The sequence below is a fragment of the Buteo buteo genome, chromosome 12, assembly GCF_964188355.1.
Source record: "Buteo buteo chromosome 12, bButBut1.hap1.1, whole genome shotgun sequence".
NCBI lineage: Eukaryota > Metazoa > Chordata > Aves > Accipitriformes > Accipitridae > Buteo > Buteo buteo.
Genome location: NC_134182.1, coordinates 26,942,037 through 26,955,441, shown reverse-complemented (window position 1 = coordinate 26,955,441; position 13,405 = coordinate 26,942,037). Strand labels below are relative to the sequence as shown.

The following is a 13,405-nucleotide window of genomic DNA, read 5'->3' as shown; positions in this document are numbered from 1 at the left end:
ATTCTGACCTCTGATCCTAAGGCACGCTCTGCAAAATCCCCTCTTACCTCTCACTTAGGCCATAAGAAATGGGCTGATATGTTTAAGGAAGCCCAAGTCCTGTATAGTGACTAAAGTCTGTCGGAAGGTGAAAAGAAATCTCTATAGAGAGTTTTGAAGTGAAAGAAATCAAACTGGTAAGGAAACAGACTGCAGGGACTGAAGCTGATGAGTGTCACGTTTTGCTATAGCACTAACCTGAAGGGCTAAGCCTAAACTTCCTTTACTCTCATATACCTGTGCCCTGTAACACCGTCTACAACTCCACTGGCCCTGTGGGATGTGCATTTGTTGATGTGAGCGTGGCATATAGTTTCTGGATAGCTGGCATCCCTAAATATGCGTTATGCCATAGCCTCAGGCTTTCTGAGGTGCTGCAAGTGCTATAGGTAACTCGGCAACACTATAAATGCAGGCAATTTAGCTACAAGGGCAGTTGTTTCAACCGCTTTTCTCCTTCCTTTCCCACTTGGTGGCAGATCTGGCAGTATTTGGCTTGTGTTTTAAATTGTGGCTCAGAATTACCCATGGATGTGTGATAAAATCTTACCTATCCCTTTCTATGGAAAAAATCTTGCAGATGGGTGGAAAGTGCTAGAGAATAGGGGTTACACACCAGTCTCCAGTATTGTTAGCCCAGTGCCGCCCCCCCCCCCCCCCCCCCTTAAATCCAGGTACATTTGTATTAAAAAGGAGCAAATGATTCTAACCCCCATTTTTTTGGTTGCTCTTGGGGCAAGTCCAATGTGGCCTTCAAACTCTTTGTTATCAAATGTGTGAAATGATGCTCCTGCTGCAGCGGCAGTGCCGAGTTCAGTGGGAACAACTCCAGCATGCTGCACTGGGGCCAGCAGCAGTGGGTGCGGTGAGAGCCTTGCCTCGGCTGCCATGCTCATACAGCCATGGGGAGAACAGCTGCTGGGGCGGAGTTATGTCTCCCCCGTTATGCCGACAGCAGTCTTCCTCCAGCATTTGGAGTTTGTGGCCATGATTTTGACAGAATTTGGAAAATGCATAGCTTGAATATATTTCTATGCTGTTTTAACACCACCTGACTTGAGCAGTTTCATATGCAGGAACCCCTGTATGCGGGGCAATGCCAGGGATCGGTGGCTGTCACTTGCACTAGCAGTGTTATTTTTCCATATAGGCTCCTGATGCTGCTGGGAAACCCACCAGCAGTTGTATCAGGCCCAGCGACCAGCGGCACATCGAGTAGACTCTCATCTGCAAAGAGCCCCTTGCCTCCCCTGCCATGGAAACACAAGATGATTTCGCAGCAGGTGAAGGGCTGCAGCAGACCGGAGACTTCTTCATCCAGGGCTTGTTGCAATCCCGTTCCTGCAGCCTTTGCCTGGAAGATGTTCGCCTACAGCGGCCGTGCCACTGCCCAGGAATGCTGCTCGGCTCAGGGAGGCAGAGCGTGTACAAAACCTGCATTCAAAGCGCTGATCACGAGACCCTGGAGATGCTGGCAAGTGCAGCAGCTATTCTTCATGCTGTACAAGTGCATCTTCATGCTGAGAGCCCAGCCTCAGAGGCTGCGTAGTGGGGAGGATATTGGTCAGGACAAGGGGTAGGGAAACATGCTGTGTATAATTTTGAATTTTCAGGAACAGCCAAGATGAGAAATTCTTTTTTGAGGCAGGCCATGTTTATGTTGGTTTTGAGTGTCTCTGCAGTAAAGAAAGTAGGGAATAAACCTGTGTAATAATGAAGCAGAAAAAAGGAGTGTAGGGTTCAATTATATGGAACTTAGTTATCGGGCCTGAAGGTGGCTCATGGTCACAAGAGTGTTCCAGACGCCTTTAGAAGGCTTTGAACAGACTAAACAAGAAGATAGAAAAAGAAAGATCCCAGTTAGAAAAACACAGGTGCACATTCCACGATAAAGGGAACTTGGCACAACCAACCTCAGTTCAGGGGCTTATCTTGACCAATTGGACTAAGACAAGTCTTGCATGCTCTAATTAATACGGCCAATTATGTCCTATGTTTATGCGCGTGTACAGAGCGGGTATAACTAACTTTATCTTACGTTTGTGCGCGTGGACAGTACCGATGTAACCAATCACCGTTTATGCTTGTGCGCGTGGACACCAAATGCTTGCATGCAGCAACCAATCAGAGTTTCTAAACAACTTAGAGAAGTGTATAAGAATGATCAGCTAGGCTCAATAAAGGGGCGACTTTAATCATCATATTGGTGTTCTATCGTCCGGACCCCGCGGAAATAAACCCTAAACCCTGCATTTGGTGACCCCGACGTGATCCGAAGAGGAACAAGAGGCAATGCTACTGAAAAGGCGGGGAATTGCTGCGGACCACGGTGGCTTGAAAGACAGCGCCGGACACTGCTCGAGAGAGGCAGGACAACACTGCTCGGGAGAAGCAGGACAACACTGCTCGGGAGAAGCAGGTAAATCGTAAGCTTACGTTGGTAAAAAGGGCGGCATGGGTATCGCAGCATCTGCGAAAGAAAAGGCAGCCGGAAAGATATTTATGAGGCTGGTTGAAAAAACAGAGACAGATATTAAAAAGGACAGAAACCTTTTAATTAGTGTTGGTACGGCTTTTGAACTTAGTACCTGGAAAGCTATCGGAACCTCCCTATGGGATGAAATTAGTGACGGGTCTAAAGAAGTTAAAGGTCTTGCAACTTTATGGAAATTGATTAAGACAACTCTGCAAGAAATGAAAGCAGATCGTAAAGCATCTGCGTCTGCTTTTGCTGCTCTCTCTCTCCAACCGCAAGCGAAAGGGAAAAGCGGGGAGAAAAACATAATGCAGCGAGAGAGACTTTTTGGAGCTTGTCCGCGTGCTCCTGTGCCCTTGACTTCTGCTCCACTCCCTGGGACTGCCGATATTAATCAGCAATCTGACAGTTTCCAAGCCTCCCTAACCGTACAATTAAAGGAAACCCTACAGAATCAGGGACTGAGTAAAAATCCACCTACAAGAAAACAGCCCCCAGGTACCACCGTTCAACATGAACAAATTATACCGAGCATATACCCTGATTCAAATAATGCAAACAAGGACTTGGCTACTCTAATAATAGAGCAAAAAGAGAAAATGTTAGAATTGCTGGAGGAAATGCGGAAAAGAGACGGGGGTAAAGGTGGGCAGCCGTTGACGAGAAAGAAATATGAGAAAGCAGTAACTGCGATCGTGGAAAGTATGGATTCTTTTGCTAAAATGGTGGGCAATGGGGAAGAAAAATCCCTCAAGGATAAAACGCAAGAACTGATTAACCTGTGTGTACAAAAAGGGGAATTAATGCCTGATGAGGGAAAAGGGTCTGAAGAGAGATACGAGGATAGATACAAAGGAATGTGACGGCTAACAGACCCGCCCTTACAAAACACGGAACCAGCCCGGGCAGGACCCCCACCACCACCACCCAGCGATCCGTCTTTTTCGCCGGGACAACGTTGGCGCGGAATTATTGAACAAGCCACTATAGAAGGAATAACACTGCCACCTACTATCGGATCATTTCCCGTGTTCACTGAACCAGGAGGAAAGCAACAATGAGCGCCTCTGGACTGGAAAACAGTTCGAGAACTGCAAAAAGCCATCATGCAATATGGAATAGACAATAAGTATGTACAACAAATGATACAACAATTTTTTAAGGCACAAACCTTAGTGCCAGCGGATATAAAGATTTTGGTGGAAATGTTCTTTGAACCAACTCAGAGGTTGCTGTTTCATGATCGGTGGAGACAGAAAGCAGAAGAAGCCCAGGTGAGAAATTTAGATGCTGGGGCACAAAATCCACTTGCATTTGTCAGTGTTGATATGTTACTTGGCATGGGACAGTTTGCTACTGGTCCCGTTCAGGCTGCATTAAGACCAGAGATTTTACAATTGGCACAACAACTAGCTCTGGAAGCTATTTCAGAGGTGCCCCAAGTGGGTAAACCAGTCCCACCATATTCTCAAATCATACAAGGGGAAGAGGAGCCGTACATGAAATTCCTTGACCGTTTAAAAACTGCTGTCGATGCGTCGCCCACCTTAACCCCCAAAGCGAAAGCTGCGGTCGGAAAGGACTTAGCTATTCAAAACGCGAATGCAAAATGCAGACAAATCATTGCGTCGCTTCCATGTACAGCTACATTAGTGGATGTCATAGAGGCTTGTAATCGCTTACCTCTGATACAGGAACAAGAGAAAGCTAAAATACATGCTGAAGCTCACGCTGCAGCGCTTGCGGTAGCATTACGACCGATAGTGCAACAGGGAAAAGGAGACCGCGGCCCACACAAAGACCCCTTAGCGTGTTATCGGTGTGGTCAACCGGGGCATTTGAGACGTGCGTGCCCCCAACGCATAGCAACGCAGCCTCGATCTATGCCAGCACTAACTAACAGCAGTCAGTCAAACTCTCCTGGGGTCTGTAACAAGTGCGACAAGTTCGGACACAAAGCCAGTGACTGTCGATCAAGGTTTAAAAAAGATGGAACACCGTTAACACTATATTAGGGTTTGCAAGTTGCGGAAGCCTCTGTTTGTCCACAAAAGCTGTCGCTACACAAAGACATATGAAATATACATGATGTACAAAAACTTGTCGGAGACCTACAGTGGATTTGGCCTTATTGTGGTATCACAAATACAGACTTACAACCACTGCTGGACTTATTGCGGGGCAGCAATAGCTTAACTTCTGTACTACAACTAAATGCATCGGGACAGCAAGCCTTGACAGCAATTGAGCAAAAAATTACATCATCTATGTCTGGCAGATATATCCCTGATTTACCCATGAATTTATATGTATATAACTCAGATAAGGAAGTTGTGGGAATTTTGGGTCAGTGGGATGAGCGACAGAAACAAAACCCATTGGTAATACTAGAATGGATATTCTTGCCTGCTAGCATGTCAAAAACGGTAGTCACTAGAATTGAAGCTCTGGGAATGTGCATTCAAAAAGCAGGGGTGAGGGCAATACAAATTTCAGGGAGGCAAATGGACAAAATTATTTTACCTATGTCACTTGATATTGTGAATAATGCCATGATGAAAAATGACTGTCTTGCAGTAGCTCTGCTGGACTTCAAGGGGGAAGTGGATAATCACTACCCCCCTCACCCATTCTTTAAAACAATGTTAACAATGGAACCACGCTCTATTTGCAGCGAAAAGCCGCTGGAGGCCATTACCGTTTTTTACTGATGCTAGCAGCAGAACGGGTAAAGCGGGATTTGTGTATCTTCAGGACGGATCCTGGAAGTCCGAAGTCATTTTGCCAGAGGGGTCAGTACAGGTGCTTGAGCTATTAGCTGTATGCGCTGTTTTCAAAAGGTGGGATAAAACACCTGTCAACATTATTTTGGATTCTCAGTATGTCGTTGGGGTAGTCAAACGTATGCATAGGTCCTTGCTAAAAACTGTAAATAATAAGCAGCTGTTTATGACATTTTTTGAAATTATGGATGCTATTAGAAAAACGGACAGACTTATTTTTTATCGATCATATTCGTAGTCATACAACGTTGCCAGGATTCATTGTGGAAGGTAATGCGTGCGCAGATCGACTGGTAGTAGCCAATGCAAACGTTCGTTCTAATACACCCAAGCCTGATTTGTTTGGGCAAGCGCTGCTATCCCATAAATTTTACCATCAGTTGGCAAAAGCGCTGAGTAGACAATTTAATCTTCCCTTACAACAAACCAGAGCTATTCTTGCTGCCTGCCCAAACTGTGCGAATATTCCAAGCTTACAACCACAAGGGGTGAACCCCCGGGGATTATCACCATTGCAAATTTGGCAAACAGATGTTACGGAGTATCCCAGTTTTGGGAGATAAAATTTCATTCATGTATCTATTGACACATATTCGAACCTTATGTGGGCTACTGTTCATGTATCAACCAATGCCAAGGCCGTAATTAAGCACCTATTGGCAGCATTTGCGGCCATGGGAGTACCAACAGAAATTAAAACAGACAATGGCCCGGGATATCGCGCACAGTCATTAGAAACATTTTTACAGCTGTGGGGGGTAGCTCATAATTTTGGCATACCCCATAATTCTACTGGCCAAGCTATCGTTGAACGAGCACATCGGACATTAAAGACTCGTTTAAACATTTTAAAAACAGGGGAAGACATGCGGCATTGTACCCCTCAAGAATTAATAAGTAAAGCACTGTATGTTTTGAATTGGCTACAGCCACGTGGCACTGAGGATCAGATCCCAATTAATAGGCATATGTGTGAGAACAACAATGTTGATAAATATCAGCCGCAGGTTTCAGTATTTGATCCAGTTTTAAAGCAATGGCAGGGACCTTGCAAATTATTTACTTGGGGAAGAGGGTATGCTTGTGTTTCCACAGGTAACGAACAGCCCCATTGGGTACCGGCAAAATGGGTCAAGCCGTGGATTGAGTGACCAGATGACACAAACAACTCAGAAGATCGAGAGCAAGAGGCAGCGGAGACATCAGCAGGTCCCGAAGCCCTAGACAGACCGACTAGACAAATCACGACGGAGACCGGCAGTCAATGTGGAAATTAAGAATGCGTGTGAAAAACGCGGAGTATGATACCGGCTTTAGATATGTATCTTAGTGCGAGTGGGTAGAAAGGAAAGTCAAAAAAAAAAAAAAAAAAATTTTTTTTTTGTGTGTGTAACCATTATAATAGACATTTAACTAACCAACTAACCTACTAACCTATACCTAATCGTATAGAGAATAAGCAGTTTAGAGTTCTTATAGCAGATATATATATATATATATGATTTAATATTGGCCAGCACTCGGTGAAACATTACTCTTAAGAACCGAGTGTGGAACTAGTTTTAAGATACCCTGATATGTAGTCATTTTAAAAAAAAAAAAAAAAAAAAAAAAAAAAAAAAAGAGTGAGTTAGTTAAAACTAAAATTAGAGGTAAGGTCATTGACTTAGTTAAGAATCTAGAAACAGAGCAATGGGGAAGTCCACTTTTTCATTAATAACCTGGGGCGAGATTATGCTTGTGTTTTCACAGGTGCAAGCCCACAATGGACTTCTGTTCAATTTACATGATCATCATCATCCGGAGCATCATAGATGGTGTGGCAATACGAATACCACCTCAGCCAAAAACTAATGCGTAGGTCATCTTGGCTAACATAACAGATCAAAATTCTCAGTGCATTGCAACCGCATCACAAAGCCCATGAACAAATAGACAAGATGGCTATGACTCGTGCAGCGCGCCTGGCCAGCGAGCGCATGCGTCATAGGTTTCCAGATGAGGCGGATTTTGGCACCCGCTGGCCACGTGTGCTAAAATCCGTTCCTCTACAAATATATAAATACCGGGATTTTCCAAAGCGCATCAGGCTGGTGTACAGCAAGACCATAGCTGCCTCCGTGGGGACGCCTACATAAAGCTGACACCTACTGATTGCTGGGCTGAGTTTGCGGAGCAAGACGGCACAAGAATGTACAAGATGGTCCATCCTTGTATGTTGCAACGTGTTTAAAAATTAATTGATAGATCAAGTAAGGCTGTGTTAATTGAAACAAAAAAAAAAACCAAAAAAAAAAAGGGGGGGGGGAGATGTAGGGTTCAATTATATGGAACTTAGTTATCGGGCCTGAAGGTGGCTCATGGTCACAAGAGTGTTCCAGACGCCTTTAGAAGGCTTTGAACAGACTAAACAAGAAGATAGAAAAAGAAAGATCCCAGTTAGAAAAACACAGGTGCACATTCCACGATAAAGGGAACTTGGCACAACCAACCTCAGTTCAGGGGCTTATCTTGACCAATTGGACTAAGACAAGTCTTGCATGCTCTAATTAATACGGCCAATTATGTCCTATGTTTATGCGCGTGTACAGAGCGGGTATAACTAACTTTATCTTACGTTTGTGCGCGTGGACAGTACCGATGTAACCAATCACCGTTTATGCTTGTGCGCGTGGACACCAAATGCTTGCATGCAGCAACCAATCAGAGTTTCTAAACAACTTAGAGAAGTGTACAAGAATGATCAGCTAGGCTCAATAAAGGGGTGACTTTAATCATCATATTGGTGTTCTATCGTCCGGACCCCGCGGAAATAAACCCTAAACCCTACAAGGAGACTGTTTGGATGGACAATTTGCATCATACAAATACAGTAATCAAATAAGCCCACTGAATATTGGGGACATCTAATGCAAAGTGCAAACCTTCTTTTAGTGTAACACCTGGTGAGTCATTGTTTGTGTCTTCATACTTTCTTTATTGTGATGAGAAATAAACAAACCAAGAAACCCCAACCCCAAATTGACTGGGAATTACAGAAACAAAGGACTTTCAAACTAGTTTTGGAAAGCTTCTACTTCCTAGACATTGCCAAATCCTAACGACTGTTGTGGGTTGCCTGCCCTTTGAAAGGAAAGGAAAGAGCTCTGTAAGTCCTGGCTGGGCCACCAACAGAAACGTATGCAAATTAGTAGAACGTTCCGTTGCCGTAGCGCTGGAATGGCCGTTCCACCCCAGGCAGACTAGGCTGCAGTCAAACAGACAGTTGTAGCGGTCAGGAGTGCGGGTCAGTGCTGGTATGTATCCTGGTTTGACTCCAGCTGGCAAATAAGAACCACACAGCCGCTTGCTTCCTCGCCCCTGGTGAGATGGGGGAGGGAATTGGAAGGGTAAAAGTGAGAGAATTCATGGGTTGAGCTATAGTTCAATAGGTAAAGCAAAAGCTGCATGTGCAAGCAAAGCAAAATAAGGAATTAATTCACCACTTCCCATCAGCAGGCAGGTGTTCAGCCATCTCCAGGAAAGCAGGGCTCTATCATACCTAGTGGTTACTTGGGAAGACAAAATACTATCACTCCAAACACCACTCCCCCCGCCCCCCCCCCCCGCCCCCCTTCCTTCTTTATCGCCCAGCTTTATAGGGTGAGCATGACTTCATATGGTCTGGGATATCCCTCGGGTCAGTTGGGGTCAGCTGTCCCAGCTGTGTCCTCTCCCAACTCCTTGTGCCCCCCCAGCTCCTCGCTGGTGGGGTGGGCTGAGAAGCAGAAAAGGCCTTGGCTCTGGGTAAGCACTGCTCAGCAGTAACTAAAACATCCCTGTATTACTGAGGCTGTTTTCAGCACAAATCCAAAACATAGCCCCATACTAGCTACTATGAAGAAAATTAACTCTATCCCAGCCAAAACCAGCACAGTGTGTTAGTCTTCTATGGAGAAAGGGTGTCTGTTTTTACCTCTCTATATCAAATGCTGCAAATTTGAGTATTTGTACTGTCCTTATTTTAAGGCTAAGTACCACGCCTCTGTTGCTCTGTACTACGGGACCTTTCCCAGATTCAAACCCAGATACACAGCTCTGCGAGGTGGAAGCATTCGAACTTGCAGTTTTGTGGCAGTAGTTGGATCACTGAAGAAGGTGAGAATGGAAAGGGGTTGAATATGCAATGGTGGCCTCAGCCAAATGGAATCCCCCCCCCCGATTTCAGGGAGAAATGGTCCTTGGAGGTCAGTCCTCATGTGCTGGCTCCGTGTCAGAATAGGTGGCTGGCAGAGCTCTGCAGATGATCCTGCCCTCCTCCAGTGGTATGCATGGCATCACATCTCTCTGTCACTAGTTCATTGTGCTTTCTCCTTTATCAACAGTAGCCAAATCACTACTACTGCCAGCCAGGACAGGGCCTGTGGCCCAACTGGCTATAAATTTGGCATGGGAATGAGATGTGAGTTCTGTTCCTAGCGTTGCTATCAATATGTGGTCTTGCAATAGGTAAATTCCCAGTTCTTCCTCTGCTTGCCCATCAGATCAGACCTTGGGGATGGGATGGTGCTGTAGAAACACTGGCAAGGTCTGCCTACTTGCTGACATGTCTTTATGCTTTCCAGAAATAACCAGTAGCACCGTGTGGGTCTATTGGTAGCTTTCACAGAAGCCAAGTCCTGAAATGGGAATCTTTTTTTCCCTCGTACCAGTGGGGCCTTCAACCTCTCTCTCCTGGCTTGCTAGCTCAATGCTGTTCAGAAGAATTAAACTGATGCTAGTTTATGAAAATTAAAACCAAACTGATCTTCTGAATGATTAAAAAAAAGTTGAATGCCTCACTCATTAGATGGGCTGATTGTAAATATGCGAGGTCAGCTAGCTCACTTGTTCCCTTTTACCTGATCTACAGCTTCTTTTCAGTCCATATTAACAACGCAGATGAAGAAGCAGCCCAGTTCACGGTATGGGGATGGAGTTAGGAAATTTGTGCACCCGAGGGCGATCTCTCCTGTGCCTGGCTGGTTCAGCAAGGCTAGCATGCTTGACCTCAGCACTGGGGCTGGAGGATGTCTCCCCCGCCTTTCTCACGAAGCCTTGACCCAGGACCCCCGAGAGAGGGATGTGAGCAGTGCTGCCCTGGAAAGCATTCAGATCAAGGACAAGCTGAAGACAAGGATGATGTCTGAGGACCTGTTAGCCTCACAGAGAGGTAAGGTGGGAGCCTGCATGCTCTCTTGTGGAAAGAAAGGTCTTTCCCAATGATTAAAAAAAAGTTGAATGCCTCACTCATTAGATGGGCTGATTGTAAATATGCGAGGTCAGCTAACTCACTTGTTCCCTTTTACCTGATCTACAGCTTCTTTTCAGTCCATATTAACAACGCAGATGAAGAAGCAGCCCAGTTCACGGTATGGGGATGGAGTTAGGAAATTTGTGCACCCGAGGGCGATCTCTCCTGTGCCTGGCTGGTTCAGCAAGGCTAGCATGCTTGACCTCAGCACTGGGGCTGGAGGATGTCTCCCCCGCCTTTCTCACGAAGCCTTGACCCAGGACCCCCGAGAGAGGGATGTGAGCAGTGCTGCCCTGGAAAGCATTCAGATCAAGGACAAGCTGAAGACAAGGATGATGTCTGAGGACCTGTTAGCCTCACAGAGAGGTAAGGTGGGAGCCTGCATGCTCTCTTGTGGAAAGAAGGGTCTTTCCCCAGCCTACAGAGGTAGCGCACATTCCCAGTGAACATTTCTCCCCTGCACGTGCCCCCCTGCGATAACCTGCCCAGCTCTCGGTCCCCTGTGTAGCCCTCCTGTTGCTGTAAGGGTGTACAACTGTGGGGCAGGGAGAGGAGCAGAAGGGTGTACGTGCAGGAGAGGTATTCTGTGTAAGTACAGGTCCGTGGGCTCCCTGTTGCCTGACAAGAGCCTGGAGGACCAGGGTGTTCCTCTGGTGGCTCTGTGGAAGTGGGAAAGTATTGTCCACTGGCCTGCTTCAAGTGGCTGCCAGCATGAGCATGTTTCCCTGTGCAGTTATTTAGAAGTTTCCAAGAAATCTGTCCGATGAAATATCTAGCTTCAGGTGCTTTAAGTTTGTATTGCTGCTTCTATTACGCTTTGTGTCTCCACTTTGCAGGCCTGACTGACTGCAGTGACTGTGAGGGGGTTACCCTGAAGGCAGTAGTTTCTAGGTCACCTTCCCAGAGGCTCCTGGTAACCTCCAAGTCCACGTCTCCCATCCCAAACAGCCTTCCTTTCTCAGAGCCCAGCAGGATGAGCAACGGAGAGCAGGAGCATGGGGAAAACGACACAGGCTGTGATGACAGTGATGGGAATAACAAGGAGTTGATGTCAGAGGGAAAAGGACATAAAGTAAGGAAACCAAGCCATATCACATGTGATGGATCTTCAGTTTATTTCCTGTAGGCAGAGCTCTGAGATCTTCTTCCCCTGTGGTGTGAGCCCAGGGAAGCAGCTGAGCCAAGGAAGAGCTCAGCTGGACATCACGCTTCAGGCTGTCTTTGCAACACGTGTACTGCAGACTTCATGTCCTCAACATCTATCAGTGGGAGAAGAGGGCTTTAAATAGTTTCTATGCTCTTTAATGGCTCCCGCTGTGTTTTATGATTGAAAAAACACCAGCAACCAGTCGGAGCAGCTAAATGTGTCTAATCTGGTCAAGCATATCCTTCTACAGTTAGTGAAATACATGTACCTGTGAACCATCTGTACATTGCAGTTACTGTTGCAGACCCACCAGTGTCTTGGTGGCTTTTCATATCAGCTCTGTCTGCTTTAGATGGAAAAAGATGTTTGCTGGAGCAGGCAGTCCTCCAAACTAAAGTTTAGGTTGCCTCAGCTTTTGAGTTGTACAGCTATGTCCTTCTGCACAGTTATCTTGAATAATATTTCTGGAGTTCAGCAGCTTCTGTGTAGCTTCATCCTCTCCCATGGGTCTGCCCAGGGGTAAGTTATGGGAACTGGCAATTCTGGCCATGGGGAATGGAGTCCAGACCCCATCTACTCAATTGCCTTTGCAGGAGGGGCAGAAGCTGCAGTTGTTTTTGTTTTGCCATGGTGGGGAGGAGAAGGCAGATGAATAACGGCTTTTGTAAACAGGATACCTAATATAAGGCTAGCGTACTTTATTTCAGCCCTGCAGATAGAGGGCCAAATGTATCCCTCACGTTAACTCTGTTGGTTTCACTGGAGTTTGAACAGGTCCTGATTTGGCTCTTTAGCTGTAACAAGAATGATGGGATACTAAGGAAGGGTATGCGTTTGCCCCTGCTCCCTCCACCCCCCTTCCTAGCCATGGCATGGGGAGCCTGAAGTAATTTCAGCAGGCAGGGAGACCCTACACAGAGCAGCAGGGTAGGGAGCTCTGCTGAACTTCATAAATGACAGTGAGCTTGAGATGATGGATTGCGTGGAAGCTGGAGAGAACCAAGCAACCTGAGAGCACATTAGCATCTGGGCCGAAAGGCTGGTTGGGGACTGTAGGAAGGGCAGGAGCAGAAAAAATTACGGGCTTGAAAAAAGCAAGTTTTGACAGCGTGTAAAATGACTTTGTGGGGACTTGGCTGGATTTCAGCAATGGCTGGTAGGCGCTTTAGGGACAGCGAGAGGATAGTGATCTAAACCCATTCCCATACCATCAGAAAGGCTAATAGAGGCAATGGCACCCCAGAACATCCTTATGCCAAGCAGACGGATGTCAGGTGGGAATGCAGCCACTGCCAGAGAGGTGAGCGAAGGGAGAGACCTGGCAACAGTGTGGGACATGGTCTCTCCCTCACCACTTTTCTTCCCATTGCCCATCCTAGGCCAAGCTGCTCCACCAGCTTTACTTTTCTTCTCCTGCCAAGTCCTAGCTAAAAGCGTGGCTAAACTTTTTGAGACATCAAAGGGGGAAGGTTGGATGCTCAAGCTGAGTGCTGTGTTCTACTATTTCCAGGCTTCCCCGCTGCCCTTCCCTTGCAGTGGTGGAGATGGGAAGAAGTCAATGAGAGTGGCTTTGATTCCCCCTGTCTCCAAGCCAGCAAGACCATCTGATGGGGCTCCTGGCAGTGCTGCAGTGCCTCTTCCAAGCTCTCAGCACCTGGTTTTCCAAGAGGGTCTGGAGATGAGGTAAG

The 13,405-nt window shown here is 46.4% G+C and overlaps 1 pseudogene; it reads left to right on the top strand.

The window, feature by feature from the left end:
- The first annotated feature begins 1,294 nt into the window (after window positions 1-1,294).
- Window positions 1,295-13,405, top strand: part of LOC142038098 (TOG array regulator of axonemal microtubules protein 2-like) — a 39,033-nt pseudogene continuing 26,922 nt past the window's right edge.